Below are 19245 nucleotides of genomic sequence, written 5' to 3'. Positions count from 1 at the left end.
TTACAGGTTGCGACAAGATAATCTACGATGAATTACATTCCCACAACTCCGACGTCATGGCGCTGCAGGGAATTTGCTGGACAGGACAAAAGTGAATAAAAGGCGGACATACCTTCATCCACAGCTGTGGCGCCAGAAATGATCTGGGAACCGGCTCCATAGTGTTGAATAAGATGCGCAAAGGCGCGATTGGGTGAAAGCTGTAGCATAGCAGCCATACGACATTGACGCTCAGGTTTTCTCAAGAGGAAATTTACAAACCGGCGTTCAGACCGTATCGAATGCCAATGGCCAACGTTGCATAAACCTTAAAGCCTCCCGCGGAATGTTAGTCCGAAGCACTTTTTCCCCTGCACGGATATTCACAAGGCCATTAGGGCGAAAGGATCATTTGGCCGACAGGGGCATTTGACCGAAAGGGTCATTTGGTCGAAAGGGTAATTTGATCGAAAGATTTATTTGACCGAAAGGGTCGTTTGGCCGAAAGGGTCATTTGGCAGAAAGGGTCATTTCACCGAAAGGGTCGTTTGGCCGAATGGGTCATTTGGCCGAAAGGGTCATTTGGTCGAAAGGTTCATTTGACCGAAATGGTCATTTGGCCGAAAAGGTCGTTTGGGCTACAGGGTCATTTGGCCGAAAACGTCGTTTTAAAAGTGAGAAATTAGGAATAACGAGAGAAGTCTCACTTCTCACTCTTCATTTCACTTTTTTCATTGTAAAAAGTGAGAAGCACGAAAGTGAGAGACATCTCACTACCCACTTCGCACTACTCACTTTTCACAGTGAAAGTGAGAAATGAGGAATGAGAAGCGAGACGTCTCAATTCTCATTCCTTATTTCTTTTTTTTGACAGCGAGAAGTGTTAGGGACATTTGGTCTAAAGCAGCGGTTCTCAACCTGGGGTACATGTACCCCTGGGGGTACCTTTGCTGGTCTCTGGGGGTACCTGAGACAAAAACGCGTAATGGCGGATGTTGTATTATATAATTGCAAAAAAATCACTCTAGGATTGATCTTAAAGTTTTATACGACTTTTATTCTGTTTTTGCCTTTCACGTACAACAAAGTTGTACCGAAGGCTATCATTTCACTCCAAGAACGAACTTTTTATAGAAGGCCCGGAGACCCATAGTGTTATATACCAATCTATTCAGCTCAACAAACTGTGTACATGTCTGTCTGTCTGTCTGTACTGTGTCAAAGTATTTATTTAGTTTTAAAAGCTTCAATGTTGGAAAATAAAAGTTCCACGTGTGCCTTGCAGCATTATATTCAAGTAATAAAGATGTTTGGTGTCATCTACTAGAGAAGCTATTCATTCACTCGTTTTCGCACATATATTTTCTTGGTGAATAATGCAATGTGCAGGGAAATGCCATCATACAGCGGTGATGCTTCTCCTTTCTTAGAAATATCATAATGACAATGTTCTTTCCCATGATTGACGATGCCAGCGACATCAGATGTAAGGTCAGTTTTTAAAGGAGTCCAAGTTCCTTCAGACAGGTCATAAGATTTTTTCTATAATCTTTTCCTGTAGATCAGCGGTTCTCAACCTTTTTCTTGAGTGGTACCCCTTCAGACTATGACACAGCTGGAGGTACCCCCTAGTTTTTTTTAATTTATCGGTAAGCTAAAATGTAAAAGTGTGTAATTGATTTTCATTGGGCTTTTATCAAACCTAACCATTCAATTTGATTGAATTTTCAAAAACATAATTTTGGGCTTCTGATGATTTTTTGTACATCGACTCATCAATTTTTTTACCTTGCTACTTCCACAGAAAGGGTAAAAATTAAAGAAGTTCGGTGTTTTAGAAAAATAAAAGTCTTAGTCTTCTGATGCAAGACCATGATGAAGGAGGCTGGGTTCGATTTCCGGTTCGGTCCGTCGTGCCAACAATGCAAAAATAACAACAAAGTTCCGAAGCATCGCAGTTAATAAAATAATGCTAGGAAAAGTAATAGAACTTTAAAAACTCTGCAAGGATTTTGAAATTTTTACTAGGTTAAGAAAATATCTTTAAAATATTGGAGCCTGAGTGAAATTTTGCAATTCTCATCAAAATTCTAGAAATGAAAGGGAAAATGTTAGGTGTCAGTGTTTGAGAAATTTGATTTTCTGTTCTCAAAAAAATAGAAGTTTTTGAAAAACTTTTGAGAATTTAGAATCTTAGGATTTAAAGCATTGAGTGACCCCAAAAAACGGAAAGTTGATGTCAACATCGCGTTTTCATTGAAGATTGACAAGAGAAATTTTATTCACCTTGGCCAGAACAAAACCAGTTTCCTTAATTTGTTCGAAACCTGTTTCTGTGTTGAGAGAATATTATGTTTGATTTGATTTTGAAGGAATTTTAACTACATTACGAGACCAAGCATTGTACGAAATGTGATATTTGTATTATATCATTAAAAAAGTTGGAAAAGCTTCAAAGGTAAGGTGCTTATTTAGTAAAACATAACATTGTTGATTAAAATTATGGAAGAGTGAGCAAACACCGAGTCTGAAAATACAGCACGTGTCAGTCCTAACCAATTTTGTCCCAAAACCATTCCAATTTAAAGAACGGAGGACTTGTTACGGAATGCATAACTGTTGTTTTTGACATAATTTTCCCTAAGAAAAAGCCTTCTTCAGTAGCATTAGTTTGTCGCGAAACACGATGAATATCAAAAGTTCTCGCAGAAGATTTGAAATCTACGTTATGTGCAAAAAAAAACTCCTGCCTCAGATTCTACATTGTCGTAAGTGATGAAAATACTGATGTGAAAATATGGCACAGGTAGCTATCCTCTCAAGGGGAATTGTAGATCGTCTTCAAATCACAGAGGAATTGGCAGCTTTGATTGCAATGAGTGCAACGACTACAGGAAAACCGGAGACGAGCCAGTCTCGGGCTGAAAGTCTCCTTAATAAAGACATAAAAAAGACTACCGGAAAAGACTATAGAAAATTTCATATGACCTGTCTGAAGGAACTTGGACTCTCCTTTAAAAACTGACCTTACATCTGATGTCGCTGGCATCGTCAATCATGGGAAAGAACACTGTTATTCTGATATTTTTAAGAAAGGAGAAGCATCACCGCTGTATGATGGCATTTCCCTGCACATTGCATTATTCACCAAGAAAATATATGTGCGAAAACGAGTGAATTAATAGCTTCTCTAGTAGATGACACCAAACATCTTTATTAATTGAATATTATGCTGCAAGTTGAAAGGCACACGTCGAACTTTTATTTTCCATCATTGAAGCTTTTAAAACTAAATGAATACTTTGACACAGTACAGACAGACAGACAGACATGTACTCAGTTTGTTGAGCTGAGTAGATTGGTATATAACACTATGGGTCTCCGGGCCTTCTATAAAAAGTTCGTTCTTGGAGTGAAATGATAGCCTTTCGGTACAACTTTGTTGTACTAGAAAGGCAAAAACAGAATAAAAGTCGTATAAAACTTTAAGATCAATCCTAAAGTGATTTTTTTTGCAATTATATAATACAACATCCGCCATTACGCATTTTTGTCTCAGGTACCCCCAGAGACCAGCAAAGGTACTCCCAGGGGTACATGTACCCCAGGTTGAGAACCGCTGTTCTAAAGGATGCATTGTGTTTTGAGCAAGAAACAATTGTCGTGACCTAGCCTCATGTACCTGAGTGGCCAATGAAGGTGCTCCGGAAGACACTCATCTTAAAAGAGCACATCTTTTCCAAAAAAAAAAATATATCATCGTGTCATCATCTGAGCTACAAATAATTGTTGTGACCCCTTCTTATAGACCTAATGGGTCATTTTATGGTATTCATCCTAAAACAGTGCAATTCTTTCTCTTGTATCTGAGCAAAAAATAATTGTCTTGCCCCATTCTCATGTAGCTGAGTGGCCACCGGAGAACATCCGGACAATACGGAATAGATGTTTAATTGGCCAATTCATGAAATTCATTATAGGAAAACGTTATTTTAACAAAATTTTGTTGTCGACTTCTAAGCACGGAATCATTGACATGCCCCATTCTCACGAACCTAAGTGGACACCGAAGGTCCTTCAGAAGATCCGGAACATCAGTAAAAGTGTTGATTTCATGGAAGTCATTCTAGTAGAGCATTTTTTTTTGTTGTACCCTGAGCAAGAAATAATTCTCGTGACATTTAGTCATGGACCTTAATGTCCATCGGAGGTCCTCCGGAAGGTCCGAATCATCCGTGAAAGTGATCCATTCATAAAACGCATTTTAGACGCACTCCGATTTCCATTTTTTATTTTCGTACTCTGAGCAAGAAATGATGTCATGATCCATACTTATTACTTATGGACTTGAATGGCCTCCGGAGGTACTCCGTAAGATTTAGCACATCCTTAAGAAAAGCCTCAGGAGAGCCTGAATTGATCATTTTCATGAATGTTCTTGATCTTCTGGAGGACCTCCGGTGGCCTCTCAGGATCATCAAAATGGGTCACGACAATCATTTATTACTCAGAGTTCGATAATAAAAAGCTTAATAATAAAACGCCCTCGTCTATAATGAGTTTCCCGAATTGACCATTTTCACGGATGTTTAGGATCTTTTGGAGGACTAAAATCTTACATAATTTGACGGCCAAGACGTTGTCAAAAACGTTTATTTAAAAGGTTCACATTTCAGTAATACTTGTTCAGTAAGTTAATTTTGATTAAAATCAACTTTTGCGTGCCGGTGGTTAGGGCCCATAACATATTCTCTCATAAAAAATTGTATAGAGATGTATTTTGACAAACACACGAACTCCAATTTCCACTGTACAGGGCGTTTTAATAGTTTCAGCAGCAATCGCACCAGCTTCATCAAAATTGGCCTTCGGTAGTTTTAAATTCTCAAACCTCCAACTCGATCCGCATAACTGATGCAGTGCATGATGAACACACCGAAGCAGAGTTCTATACCAGAGCGAGAGCATTGTTTACGAACTTCCTCGCGGCAACTTGACACGGCTGCGCAAGATAATGGACCACGGAGAAATGGATAAGATAAACTTTTCGCATATTTATTCAGCACTGAAGTTGAAGTGTTGAGAAATGCCTTCTACCGTGCCGTGCACCGTACGTTCGCTGCCGTGTGCGGCCATGGTAAGCATCGCATCGCGATTTCACGTCGCTGTGGCTTGGAATGTTTCGTGAATGCGGTTCACCTCAAAAGTTACGTGATTGTACTCAGTATATGTTGGTGCACTTGTTTCATCAGCCGAGCGACTGACAGCAGCTGGTTCGAACGATACAACATCATTACGACTCATATACATATGTGTGTAGCTTTCAGTCAGATTGATGCACTGGCAGTAGCAGGACCAACTTTTGGGCGAAATTTATGACTAACATCGCAACATCTCCGTTCGAGGCTAAAACGGCCATAAGTTAACCTGTGGACTGTTACGATGCAGTTGCTCTGTGCGGTGTGGTGAACCGAAATTGCTATATTTTGGCTGATGGAATAATTTGGAAGCCCACATGATTGCAATTGGCTTCCAGTGGCGTTGTAGCTGGCTTTCTCATCAAGCGGAACAATTGGAACCTAGAGAACAATCATTTTCAGGAGGACTTGTTCGTTTCGTGTCACGCTGCCCGGAAATTCGAGGCCGATGGTTCGCCATTATAAAGCTTCGTATGAATAGAATTCTGGATGGGAATTTCACAGAACAACAGAAACTGATTAGTTTCGGACGAAACACAATTCCACGGAATTACGTTCTCCAGGGTGTGCAGACTTCGACGATTAGTCCACCACTTATTACTACATTAGCGTTCATTAAGTATGCAAATCACAGGCCGGCATAATTTCTCCCCCCTTGTACGTGGAATCAAATTGCCGGTTTTCCTTTTTTTTGCGGACATTTACTCCTGGGGTTTCCTTCGTTGCAATTTCAACCTTCGTCACGAACACGTGTTTCCTTTGTTTGAGTGACTGGTTCAGATTGCTGCTACATGGTGAAAGGTGTGACGTGAAACGTAGTTATTAGCGCATTTTCACCTTGAATAAGCTTCAAGGTAGGGAAAACTAAGCGTGGTCTCGGTGGACTGTTTTGAGCCATTTAAAAAAAATCATAATAAAATGACCTAGATTAACCCAATATATTGAAAACACAAGTGCCAGTAAAGATTTATTGAAGATAAATTAGTTCAATAAGGATGAAACGCACAACTATGCTATTTCTTTTGCCGATAGCGCTTTTCCACTTTAGATACCACTGTATGAAGTGCCGTAATTGTTGACTTAACTGACTGGTACGCAAACTAGAACTTAGACAGGGGATGTTTGTTCATATAATTTGAGTTGATATAATCACTTAACATCTTTTCCATAGTTTTCAACAGAACTGATGAAAGACTAATAGGCCTGAATGATTTAGGATGCGTCCTATCTCGCTTTCCCACTTTTGGTATAATGATAACTTTCACTTGTCTCCATGATGATGGAATATAGTTGATTCTTAGACTTGCCTTAAAAATCTCAATTAACGGCGGAAACAGCACTGCTTCGCTGTTTTGGAGCATTGCTTGTATTATTCCGTCCGGACCTGCATATTTATAAAGCTGAAAAGATCTCACTGCATTCTCCACCCTGGCTTTCGTAATGATATCGTTATCCAAGGCCTGTGCTACATTAGTGATTCTTCAGACATTTTAATTGTTCTTGCTCCTAGAGCTTCACTGCGGAACGTGCCTTTAGAGGACGACTGATTGATAGGACAACTGCTATTGAAAGCATTTGAATCATTTGTTTGAGAAACTCCATATATCAATTTTTCACAATTCCGAGAAAACAACAAAAAAATTGGCACCGAATCTTTTGATTTCTTCGATACAGATCAATAGTTTTTGGCAAAACTCTACATCGTGGGGCACTTCCAGCATGAAAACTGCAAGCAGCATTTCATAATTGCTCTTCAAAGTGTCTATGATCTGACAATAATGATTCCTTAGAGACATGCCAATTTGCAGTTTTTTCAAAGATCGCGCCGTTGCACAATGTCAGGTCTAATATCTTTTGTCTAATTGCATTAAGAAATGTTGGTTCATTTCCCCTTTGGCAAATTTCAATATTATTGAGGGATATTCTAGTAAGCATTCCTCTCTACTGTTTATATCCGTACTACCCCACACGGTATGATGCGCGTTAGCGTCACAGCCAATGATGAATGACTATTCTCTCTGCAGTATTGGACAAATGAGTCGATCTCAGGAGGAGGCGCCTCAGGAATATCACCCGGAAAGTAGACCGAAGCCACAGCGACATCAGTTTTTTTTCCATTGAGGGTTGGTACCTCAACCCAGAGCATTAGTGATTAATCATAGATTTAATCATGAATAATGAATAATGGGTTATTTAATCATTATTCATTAATCATAATCATTCAAAAAACATGATTTAATCATTAATCACTAATCGTTAATCATAGAATTTTACATTCAATCAATAATCACTAATCATATTCATAACTGTTTTGAGTTTATTCTTTAATCATCAATTTTAATCATTGCTTTTATTCATCAATCTTTAATCATGATTATATAAATTTTATACTTTTGATTAACCAAATTCGGTAGATGGGTTACTTGTTTATTGATCACAATGCAAACCATTCAATTTGATTATTCATAATCATTGATCATCAATCATAACGATCGTTAATCATTAATCATACACATATTGTGAAAACATTTAATCACGATCGGTAATCGTTAATCATACTCCAAACGTTTTATTCATTAATCATAATCGTTAATCATTGTCTAAAATTAATTTAATCGTTAATCATATTCATTAATCATTGTCAAAAATTAATAAATCATTAATCATAATCTTTAATCATAAAGTTGAATGATTTAATCATAACAAATTTAATCATTCATTGGAAGCCCTATTTATTAACGCTCTGCTCAACCATGATCAAAACCATGTCCTGTTTTAAAAAACTGGCAATGGGGTAATCATTTGAATTTTCACTGGATTCCAGAAGCAATCCTCACAGGATTTGAGAAGCAATTCATCTGATGAGAAATCTCCGTTGTACGCATAAGGAAGCCCATTAGACTCCAAACAGAATTCTCACCTAATTCCAGAAGAAATTCCACCAAAGGGAACTGCAATATATTCCAAAACGAATTCTTACTTGAGGGATTCCATTGGATTTCAGAAGGAATCTCCAACGCATTTCAAAAGTAATTTGGATTGGATTCCATAAGGAATCTCCAATAGACCCTTAATTGGATCCCAGAAGGACTTCTTATTGAATTCCAGAAGAAAACATCGCTGGGATTCTGAAGGAATTCCCACTGGATATCATAAGCTAATCCTATTACTAAATGCCAGAAGAAATCCTCTCTGGATCCATGAGTAATTCTCACAAGACTCCAACGGAAATCCCCAATGGACTCCAGTAGGTATCATCGCTGGATTCTACATCCAACTATCGGATGGCCAACTTCTTCATAAGAATCTTAGGGAAACTGTATGAAATTTTGGCATGTACAATTGGGGAAGATTTTATTAAAGGCCTGCCGCACCATGTCTTGCCACGGGCCAATTTTCAGAATCAAAACCTGCTGGCTGGCCAGAGAATATTCGCTACTCACGAAATTTTCCAAATATTTTCAAAACATTTATTTTTATTTTGAACAGGTCTTTTGGTTGAAACTTTTGTGAAAAACATACCTACTTCCCAATACTCTATGAATATAGATTTCGCAATCGATGACCAAAATTCACAAGCAGGATACCAAGTTTTCAGCTACTTTCATTCTTAAAAAGAAATGTTCACACAGATACGTGCTTCCGAAGAGAGAAATTATATTACATAAACTATATGGCTCAAACTTCAGCCTAACCAAAAGACCCTATGTTAAAAGGCTCCGACTAAAGGAACGATTTTTTACGTAGGACTACGTCTGTGTACCGGAGAACACTTTGCGATTGCTGAAATCGAAGAGCGTCAAAAAAATATGAAAGACTTTGAACGTTTATATCTCAGTTATTTCTCAATGGATTTCCAATATTTTTGGACCTTTAGATCAACTATAAAGCTAAAAACAATCGCATCTTTTCAAGAAATCGTTTAAAAAGAAAATGAATATTTTTTCGAAGTTTTCAAATTGATTTCATGCACAGGATCTTCTGCCAATTATCATACTACATATGATTTACTGCTCCAGTTATCCAAGAATTTCATGAAATAAAGCGTTAAGATCTACTTGCATAACCAAAGACTATACGGACTGTCTGGAATATGATACATGCCCTGCATGGAACATAGAAAAACATGTGTTTACAACAGTAGTTAGGCCTTAGGGTGTACACGCCTAACTAAAGACCATTCGAACCATTTTGAATATTATGGAGCAATGAATATAATGTGTTCACAACAGATTTTCTTAGTTATCAATATGTTATGAATGCATTCTGTCCTATGTGCCACAAAAGGCATGTTCCACATTTAAAACTGATCGACAGATCCTGTAGCCGGCACGGAGCGATTCGTATCAAAAAGAACGTGACTCAAGCGCCACTTTACAAGGGAGACCATGGCCCTAATTAATTTGCCCGGATGAGACTCTCTCAAGGCGAGTCCAATTAAATTTTCCCGAAAAGGATTTATGGATCGGTCCAGCCAGCAACAACGAAAAGTGCCAAATCGGGTCCACCCTATCTTCCATCCATACCGTGCACTCAAAAAAATGGTGAGAGCCCACCAGTACCTTATACACTTTAAGCTAGAATGCTTCTCTCATCATCGGCAGACTCTCTCCTCTCACCAAGAACCATCAATGAGCTGGAAGCAACATAACACACCACAGCAGGGTTTGCAGAAATCGCTCTCAATAGATAACGAACAACGTTAAAAAAGAAGCAAATACTGTTCCGAATCATAACAAGCCATGATAACAAATTTATCAAACTTGTATACAAGTGCGAAAAAACAGAATCGGAAAGGCAGCCCCCACAGAAAAATGGTGATTTTCACTTTGTTCTTGCTCCTTTCGTATTGGTTACTGCACAGATGTGTAGATCAAGTTGAAATGCATCATTAGAGCTTTTGAGGCATTTGGAGCTTTCTAAAAGAAATTTATTATGTGGTATAGGGGTAACGGCTCAAACCTTGGCCCATTATGCTACGGATGAGCACATTTATCGTTATAAATCTTTATTGGGGAACTGGGGGTAGGACGCCCACGTTAAGGAAAATGCCATTTTTATCAATGAAAACCACCATTTCAGCCAGTTTTCATCAGCGCATACTGAAGAACAGCATATCTGCGACTGACTACCGATAACAGATATCTAATTGTCCATTTTATTGCACAGAAATTTGATTTTTAAAAAGCACCCGAAAAAACCCAAATTTATCCACCGGTGGTGATGATGCCTTTCTCGATTCAATATGTTGAATTCGAATTAGTATGGTAAATGCAACGTAAATTGCATACATTAAGGCGGTTAATAGCTTTGATTCGATTATATCACGCTGCTTAAAAATAACTCAACTATGAGAGTAATGGATTGCGTCACGGCTAAATTGATTAATGATTTAAAATGTGTATGTACACAGCGTATTTGATAAAAGAAAAATAGAAATATTATTCAAACCGAATGAGATATTAGCAAACAAAAACAATAGTGTCCAACTAGGAAAGCTTCTCCGTCGAATGAAACTAGTTGCACTCGAATCGGTCAAGTCCTTCTATATGAAACGTGTTTAACAATAAAAAACTCAAAAGTGCAGCCCAATCGGGTTGTACGCAAAGGTGACGTATGACTACGTAGCTATACGAAATGGAGGGTATTTTTCATCATAACTTGTATTAATTTATTAGCATTGTGCAAACTGCTCGGAGGTCAACCGAATCAAGAAACTGAAAACATCCCACTTGGATGAACCAGCCGTGGAAAAGAAACGACTCATCGGCCGCATCGCCACTGAAGCCACTCGTCTATCTTTCAGTGGATATCATCAGAATCCTAGAAGACATTATGCTCACAAATGTCCGAAATAATGGAAAAATAAGCAGAATCGGAGGTGGCGCGAAACCAAACACAAATATATTAATTTGCAACGTTCGACTTCCACCGGCGATGGAAGCATACATGCATCGTTTTCTATAGCGCTGGTGGCAAAGTGAACGGGACTTGAAGAATAATTACAAACAGTCCTTTTCAGGACTTAAACTATTTATCCAAGAAGAGGTTTTGAACGTTGGGAAAATTGTTTACCCAGACAAACAGACTGTTCAGCTGTTTAAACGACAATGACGATTTTGGAAAGATTTATTGTTTTTAATAATGCGCCATTTGAAAAACTAAGGCAGCTAAACGTCATTTTTCACTAAGGTGGCGTCTTCATCGATTTGGCCGTCGTCGACGGAAAGTGAAATTTTCTGGCAAGATTCTTTGGTTTTGTTTCGTTAGTCATTAGAAATGATATCGATTTTTTTCGGGTTACCATCGTTTGGTGACGACAGAAAGTTGCCCTTTTTTAGCTCAACCACAAGCGTGCGTCGGAGGGAGATGATGCAATGAGTTTGTTCAAATGGATGGCGTCAGTAGCAGTCAAATGGAATTTCCTCACAAGATTTTGATTAGGGTAGAATACGGCATTGGCAGGGTGCGACAGTTGTTGGCACCCTCAAAAATATTTGCGTTTTAAAGCAAACATGCATTATTTTTGAACATAACTTTTATTCAATCACACAATTTCAAGTCTAAGTTTTCATTTCAATAAGTTGTTTGTGTAAAAGTAACAAGATTTGATGTGTTAATCACCGAAACAAATTTGCACCTACGAAATCCTTGCCATTATTGCATTGCCAAAGAAAGCAGCGCACGAAAAGCAAACTGTTACTTACTTTTTTGGATCGCCTGTTTCTCCTCTTTATTGCGTATGACACGACAAATTAAGTACGTAAACTACTTTTTACACTTTATCACCACTTGATTATCACCACAAAGAGCAAATTTAAGCAATATTTGCTCTATGTTTCACTAAATAAAATCGGGACTGTTCGTTTTCTTTGACAGCAGCACACTTCGGAATAGAGCGAGAGAATGTGTTTGTGAGCATATCAAACACACGCTAAGGAGATACCACGCACAATTCTATGTGAGCTGATTTTAGCAAAAATACGAACAAAATACCCGGCGATGGCATTTATTTAAAAAAAAAGTGTTAAAATCCAAATGCTTCATATTTTTTTTACGCAGACCATGCATTATATCAAAAGTGATAGCAACACCGTAGTATTTTAACCCTTATGTGGCTGACAGGACCGTTTTCCTTTTGCAACTTCAATACTTTCCAAGCTCATCAAAAAAATCATAACCATTCCCGTTCCTACACTGAACCCAATCATCATCCTTGCAATGAAAGATTTGTCACCCTAGCTATCTCTAGAAGGCCTCCACTGGTTATCATATGACAAAAATTACCATATAATTCGCTTGCGTGTAATCGAAAGAGAATCATCTCCTGATAGGATGACTGTGTTTTGATTTGTAAACATATTTTCATTTGCCTTCCATATAGCACGCTATTCATCAGATCATACGCTTAGGCGCGAATCAAAAATGGTTTGAGCTTGCCCCACTATGATTGTCATTCAATTGTTGAATGATTTTTTTCGTATATTGGTGGTGCCATCAATAGCGCTATAGAAGATATTCACCATTTTGAAAACAATTATACAGCAGATCGGACGCTGAAAAAAATCGTTGGAAATTCGGTACACAGGTTTTATTTTAAATATAAGAAGATATTCTCCCAAAATTTCTGCGCGTTAGATAAAGTGAGTATAAATAAAAATTAATTGATTTTTAAAAACATTAATTGATTTAATCAATTGAATAATTGAATCGTTTTATTTTTCTAGGAATCGTCAGATGGTCCAATTTCCTCGCGAAACATTCCTGTTTTACTTACTTATGGATCCTGTACACCTCCGGTGGTGCAAAGGGCCGACTTGAAAGATCTCCATCCTGAGCGATGCCCGGCTATCGCTTTAACCTGTTGCCAGGTTAGATTTCGGTCGACTTCTTTTATTTCTTTATTGAGGCTTCTCCGCCATGAGCCTCTGGGTCTGCCTCTGCTGCGATGTCCCGCTGGGTTCCAGTCTAATGCTTGCTTACAGATTTCGTTTCCGCCCCTACGTAGAGTGTGGCCGACCCAGCCCCACTTCCGATCCCGAATTTCTGTTGTTATCGGCCTCTGGTGACAACGACGATGGAGCTCGTTGTTTGAGATCCAGTTGTGAGGCCACCAGGCCCGAATTATATACCGCAGGCATCTGTTAATGAACACCTGCAGCCGTTGAGTGTTCTCCACTGATACACACCATGTTTCGCTAGCGTATAACAGCACAGATTTCACGTTAGAGTTGAAAATTCGTATTTTGGTGCGTTCACTTATCTGCCTGTTTTTCCAGATATTTCTTAAACTCGCAAAGGCAGCCCTTGCTTTCTTGATCCGTGCGCCTATGTCGATCTTGGTACCGCCGTCTGACGCCATTTGGCTACCAAGATATTGGAAGCTTTCAACATTCTCCACTGGTTGCCCGGCTACTGTGAAACTGGAAGGAGTCACCGTGTTTACATCCAACGATTTGGTTTTGTTGACGTTGATGACTAAACCTGCTGAGGAGGAGCGATCAGCAAGGTCGTTGAGCTTACTCTGCATATCAGAGCGCCGTTGCGCGAGTAGTGCAACGTCATCCGCCAATTCGAAGTCGTTTAGGTGCTCCATGGTTATAGGCTGCCATAACAGCCCGCGGTTTGGTTCACGGTCAATCGCATCTACCAGAATCTCATCGATTACGATGAGGAACAGTAACGGTGATAGAATACATCCTTGCCTCACACCAGCTACGACCCGGATAGGGTCGGACAGGACCCCATTGTGCAGCACTCTACACGAAAAGGCCTCGTACTGTGCTTCGATGAGGCCGATGATTTTCTCAGGAACCCCTTGCGTCTCAGGGCGCCCCACATATTCTCGTGATTGAGACGGTCGAAAGCTTTTCGTAGTCAATGAATACCAAGTAAAGGGACTCTTGGAATTCGTTGACCTGCTCCAAAATGATGCGGAGCGTGACAATATGGTCCACACAGGATCTTCCGGCACGGAATCCGGCTTGCTGCCGCCGGAGAGTCGCATCGATCTTCTCCTGAATCCGGGCTAGGATAATTTTGCACAGAACTTTGAGAACGGTACACAGCAACATAATGCCTCGCCAGTTATCGCATACAGTCAGGTCACCCTTTTTGGGCACCTTTACTAAGATACCTTGCATCCAGTCGACCGGGAAAGTTGCGGTGTCCCAGATATTATGAAATAAACGATGCAGTAGTTGAGCAGATGTCATGGGGTCAGCTTTGAGCATCTCGGCTGATATGCGGTCGACCCCTGGGGCTTTATTCGATTTCATGCTTTGGATGGCTGTTTGAATCTCTAGCAGTGATGGAGCTTCGGTATTGACGCGTGTTATACGTCGGATCCTAGGCAGATCATGCCGAGGTGGTGATGGCCTGGCTGGCACTTGAAAAAGTTGTTCGAAGTGCTCGAACCAGCGTTTCAGCTGGTCAGTTGGGTCGGTCAATAACTGATCATTCGCGTCTTTCACAGGCATCGTTGCATTCATCTTCGCCCCGCTTAAGCGTCGTGAGATATCGTAGAGGAGGCGAATGTCCCCGGTTGCGGCGGCTCTCTCTCCTTCGTCGGCCAGAGAGTCTGCCCACGCTCGCTTGTCCCGTCGACATGAGCGTTTTACTTCCTTCTCAAGAGCCGTGTATCGTTGACGGGCTAAGACTTTGGCTCCTCTGGTTTTCGATCGCTCTATCGCGGCTTTGGCTTCTCTTCGCTCCTCTATCTTCCTCCAGGTCTCATCGGTGATCCATTGTTTTCTCTGGGTGCGTAGTTCGCCCAGATTGTTCTCGCTGGTGGCGATGAAGGCATTCTTGATGGCGGTCCATTGGTCTTCCACGCTGCCACCTTCCGGAATATCTGCAGCACGCGTCTCCAGTTCTTCAACGAAGGACCGTTTCACCGTGGCATCTTCCAGTCGGCGTGTGTTGAATCGTCGTCCAACTCTTTCCTCCTGCCGACGAATCCGCGCAATGCGCAGGCGTATTTCGCCGATGAGGAGGTGATGATCAGACGCAATATCGGCACTACGTTTATTCCGTACATCAAGAAGGCTCCGTTTCCATTTTCGGCTGATGCAGATGTGGTCGATTTGATTTTCTGTAAAGCCGTCACGGGAGACCCACGTGACCTTGTGAACCGGTCGATGAGGGAAGAGCGATCCCCGATCACCATGTCGTTATTACCACAAAATTCTGCGAACAGCTCTCCGTTTTCGCTCATTTCTCCGAGACCATGGCGTCCCATAATGCGCTCATGGTTCGAGTTGTCGGATCCGATCTTCGCATTGAAGTCGCCCAAACAGATCTTGATATCACCCTTCGGAATTCTATCTACGACGGCATTGAGTTGACTGTAGAAGTTCTCTTTGTCTTGCAGATCGGCAGCATCGGTTGGCGCATAACATTGGATTATAGTAAGGTTTCGGACCCGTGTTCTAAATCTGGCAACGATTATCCTTTCACTTATAGGTTCCCACTTCATAAGCGCAGAGTGTGCCTGAGCGCTTAGTAGGAAGCCAACTCCGCGATGCCGGGGAGCGTGTTCACCTCGTAAACCAGAGTATAGCAGAACTTGTCCCGACGGCGTTCTGTGTTCTCCAAAGTTTGGCCAACGGACTTCACTCAGTCCCAGGATCTCAAGCTTCATGCGGCGTTCCTGTAGTAGGCGAAAACTTCAATAATTGCCGTAGCAAAGTTTACAGTTGTTCCGTGCCGCACACGTTTATCTACCTATACGTTGTACTATAATCCGGAATCGCAGAAAATTCGTTGTGATGTTTCATGTCCCGTACAATGCTTGGCAATTCCTCTTGCCCACCTTTTCTTCACCGCTGGATTGGAAATCTGAACCTTTTCCTCGATGGACAGATCCGTAGCAACGGGAATTTATGTATGTTCCGAGTGTCATGCATTGTTTGGCAGCAGGTCTTACCCGCCTTTTCGATGCTGGAATACGAAACCGCTGCCGCTAGGTGGACGTCCATATCAGACAAGATATACGATTGTTTTTTAGGTTATTTGGTCTTATTTTTAGAATAAATAACATGAATTCGTAGAACAATAATTTTATTTATTTTTTTCAATTCATTCATTGCTAATTTTCTTTCGGATTCTAAACACAATGCATTTATTTATCATGTTCCTACCATTTCATTTCCGATTGACTAATCATCCATATTCCATCCGACAAATCATTCAGTCATCGAATGATGTTCATTCAGATGCGTGTCATCCGATACCGAAAACGACCGAATGCAAATCATTCGGGTAGTGAATGACATTCGTTAAGGGGCGGGAGCAACACACTAATCAGTCATTTTCGTAAGGAAGCTTTGGTTCAGTGTACATAGCGCATTTCAACCATAAATAATTGCCTACTTTTAGGGTATTATCTATTATTCAACTGTGAAACGTAGTGTAATAATGGGGTGGCTCCAGCGGCTGGATAGGATAGTGCTGCCCATTATTCAACATATGAAGACTTACGAGGTGGAATATACTGTTAATATACTATACTACCAGAACCGACGAGCTTCGTTTCACCCAAAATTGATTAATTATATATTTTTTACATTATTTAAAAGAAGTATTCGAAATTTGCCGTTTCATGCCGTTTTCTAATCTATAAGGGCACCATGATTTTTTTTTATGAAACGGACATATCACGTAAGGATCGCAAAGAGCAAGTTGTATATATGAAACCGTTTTATAGACTTTTGCTTACGACTCTAAGGCATTACAAAAGACAAAAGATGTAAATTTTGGCAGCGGACAAAAAGCATATAAGTTCCCTTCTCCAAAATGGCCAACATTATTCAAATAGGTTGAAAATGGTAAAAGTTATGAAAATGTCAATATCTGAATACACTATTACCCTATCTGCCATTCACGTCTGTTTGTTGGCCGCATAAGGGTTAAATTTGTTTTACAATGTTTTTAAATGCTTTTGCCTATCTGTCTACATGACATAAAATTGATGCCAAGGCTAAAAATTCATGTTTTGTTTCAAGCCAGTTTTGATAAATAATATAGTTTGTTCCTAAATTGAGTGAAGCGCTTTGCGGCCGATTAATATGAATGAATTTTACTACTGGAGGATATAAACAACCAGCATTTGGCACCAATACATTACCAGTTTTCTACTTCCATGTCTAGTTGCTAAAGAGAGCAAACTCATAGCTGATAATAGAAATTGCTATGCCAATAGAAGAAACGTTGACCTGTTACTTTATATTAAATTTACTAAGTTTGTAGAAAAAGCTGCTATATTTAGTGAATACCAATCATAAAAGAAAGAGCATACAAATGTATACCAGTTAAACTGTACCTGTGTTTTAGTGTAATTATTCATTATTTTTATCATTCAATTTGGCGAATGTCTTAGACTGCCAAGAATAGGTATTTTCCCCTATGTTTTGTTGTAGTTGAGGATTGAAAAGATCCATAATTGGAAACATATCGGTTCTTTACAGTACCATTATTTTACACAAGGGTAGTTTAATCCGGGATGCAAGAATGTTCATCAAAGTCCAAAATTAATAGTTTGGCGTTGACAGAAAGTTACCCTTCGATAGCAGAATCATAAGCGCGCGTCGGTGAGTGACAACGCAACAAATTTGTTCGAATGAATGGAATCGCTCACAGCAACCGAACTATCACGCCAAACGCCGATTCCACCGAAACAGTCCATTTTGCAATCATCCCTTTCTGTTCAGAAGATGCTAGTCCTGAGAAGGACCAATTTTGTGTCCCCAATGCACCTTTCCAATAACTAACTGCAACCCAATGCTCGTCGAAACTTTAGGGTTAGACTTCCACTTCGTGCTGTTATTGTTCGACGACCACTCGATGAGACGCCACTCATCGCCAGACTAAGATCGCCACTGCATAGCACGGGATCGAAACAGACGTCATTTTTGTAATCAACCCTTTCTTCACATAAAATGCTGGTTTGTTGAGGTTGAATGACGACCATCAATGCAGACTTCCACCACCAATTCGATGATTTTCCTTTAAAAACGCTACCAGAGCGCCTTCGTGCTGCTGTGTTCGCTCCGCTGCATCGGCATAGCGCGTCGGAGGGAGATGATGAAGTAAATTTGAATGGATGCGATCACTAACAGCGACCAAGCTACCACGCCAAACCCGATGCCACCGAAACAGTCCATTTTCGCAATTAACTCTTTCTTTTCGTAAAATGTTGGCCCTGAGAAGAACCAATTTTCTTTTCCCAATTCCCATTCCAATAACTAACTGCATCCAATCCAATCGTGTAAATTTGCAGCATTGCCACACTGCCACCCACTTCGTGCTGCTGTGTCCGCTTCGCTGCATCGAATGTCGAACCGCCTTCTGTGGAATCTCGATCAAGATGGCTCGCGCGCACCGAACAGCAGCTTTCTTATATTTAATAAACTAAACCCGTAAGCCCCGCCCCTTTGTGAGCTGTTATGGTGTAAATATAATGTGCACTCATAACGATTAATGAAGGGGCGGGGCTAATGGAATTACTTCATTAGATATAAGAAAGCTGCTTTTTCGGCGCGCGCGAGCCATTCCAGTTCGAGACAGCAACACGTACGGACGTGTTTTTTGCTCGCGCATTTTTTCGAAGTGTTTTTTCTCGTTCTTTCGCTGTTTACGTTTTCGCTTGTCGCGTTGGCGTTATTTTCTCCCGGACCCGTCATGGGAGACTCGGTGGCCGATTCGGTCGCTGGAAAAGTGCCTAAGCGCACTGCTCTTGGAGGCGCGGGTAACCCTCCAAGCAGCTTTTGCAGAGCAACGTGTTCTCGCCGTTGCCGCTTGATGACGCCGGCAATCCGCCGAAAAAGAGGAAGAAGCAGCAATCGCAGCTGCCGCAGGTGCAACCGGAGCGGGAGGAGAAGTGCCCGCCCGTGTTTGTGAAGGGCGATCCGCCGGATTTACGCCCAAAAATTCGCCAGCTGATCGCTAAGGGGCTGAAATGTACTTTTCGGCTCTGCAGCGAGGGCGTGAAAGTGATGCCGGCAAACAGTGACCATCATCAATCCGTCGTTGAGTTCCTCGAGGTCCACAAGTATGAGTACTACACTCA

This window comes from Armigeres subalbatus, chromosome 3 (assembly GCF_024139115.2).
Source record: "Armigeres subalbatus isolate Guangzhou_Male chromosome 3, GZ_Asu_2, whole genome shotgun sequence".
NCBI lineage: Eukaryota > Metazoa > Arthropoda > Insecta > Diptera > Culicidae > Armigeres > Armigeres subalbatus.
Note: the sequence above shows the minus strand (reverse complement) of the source record.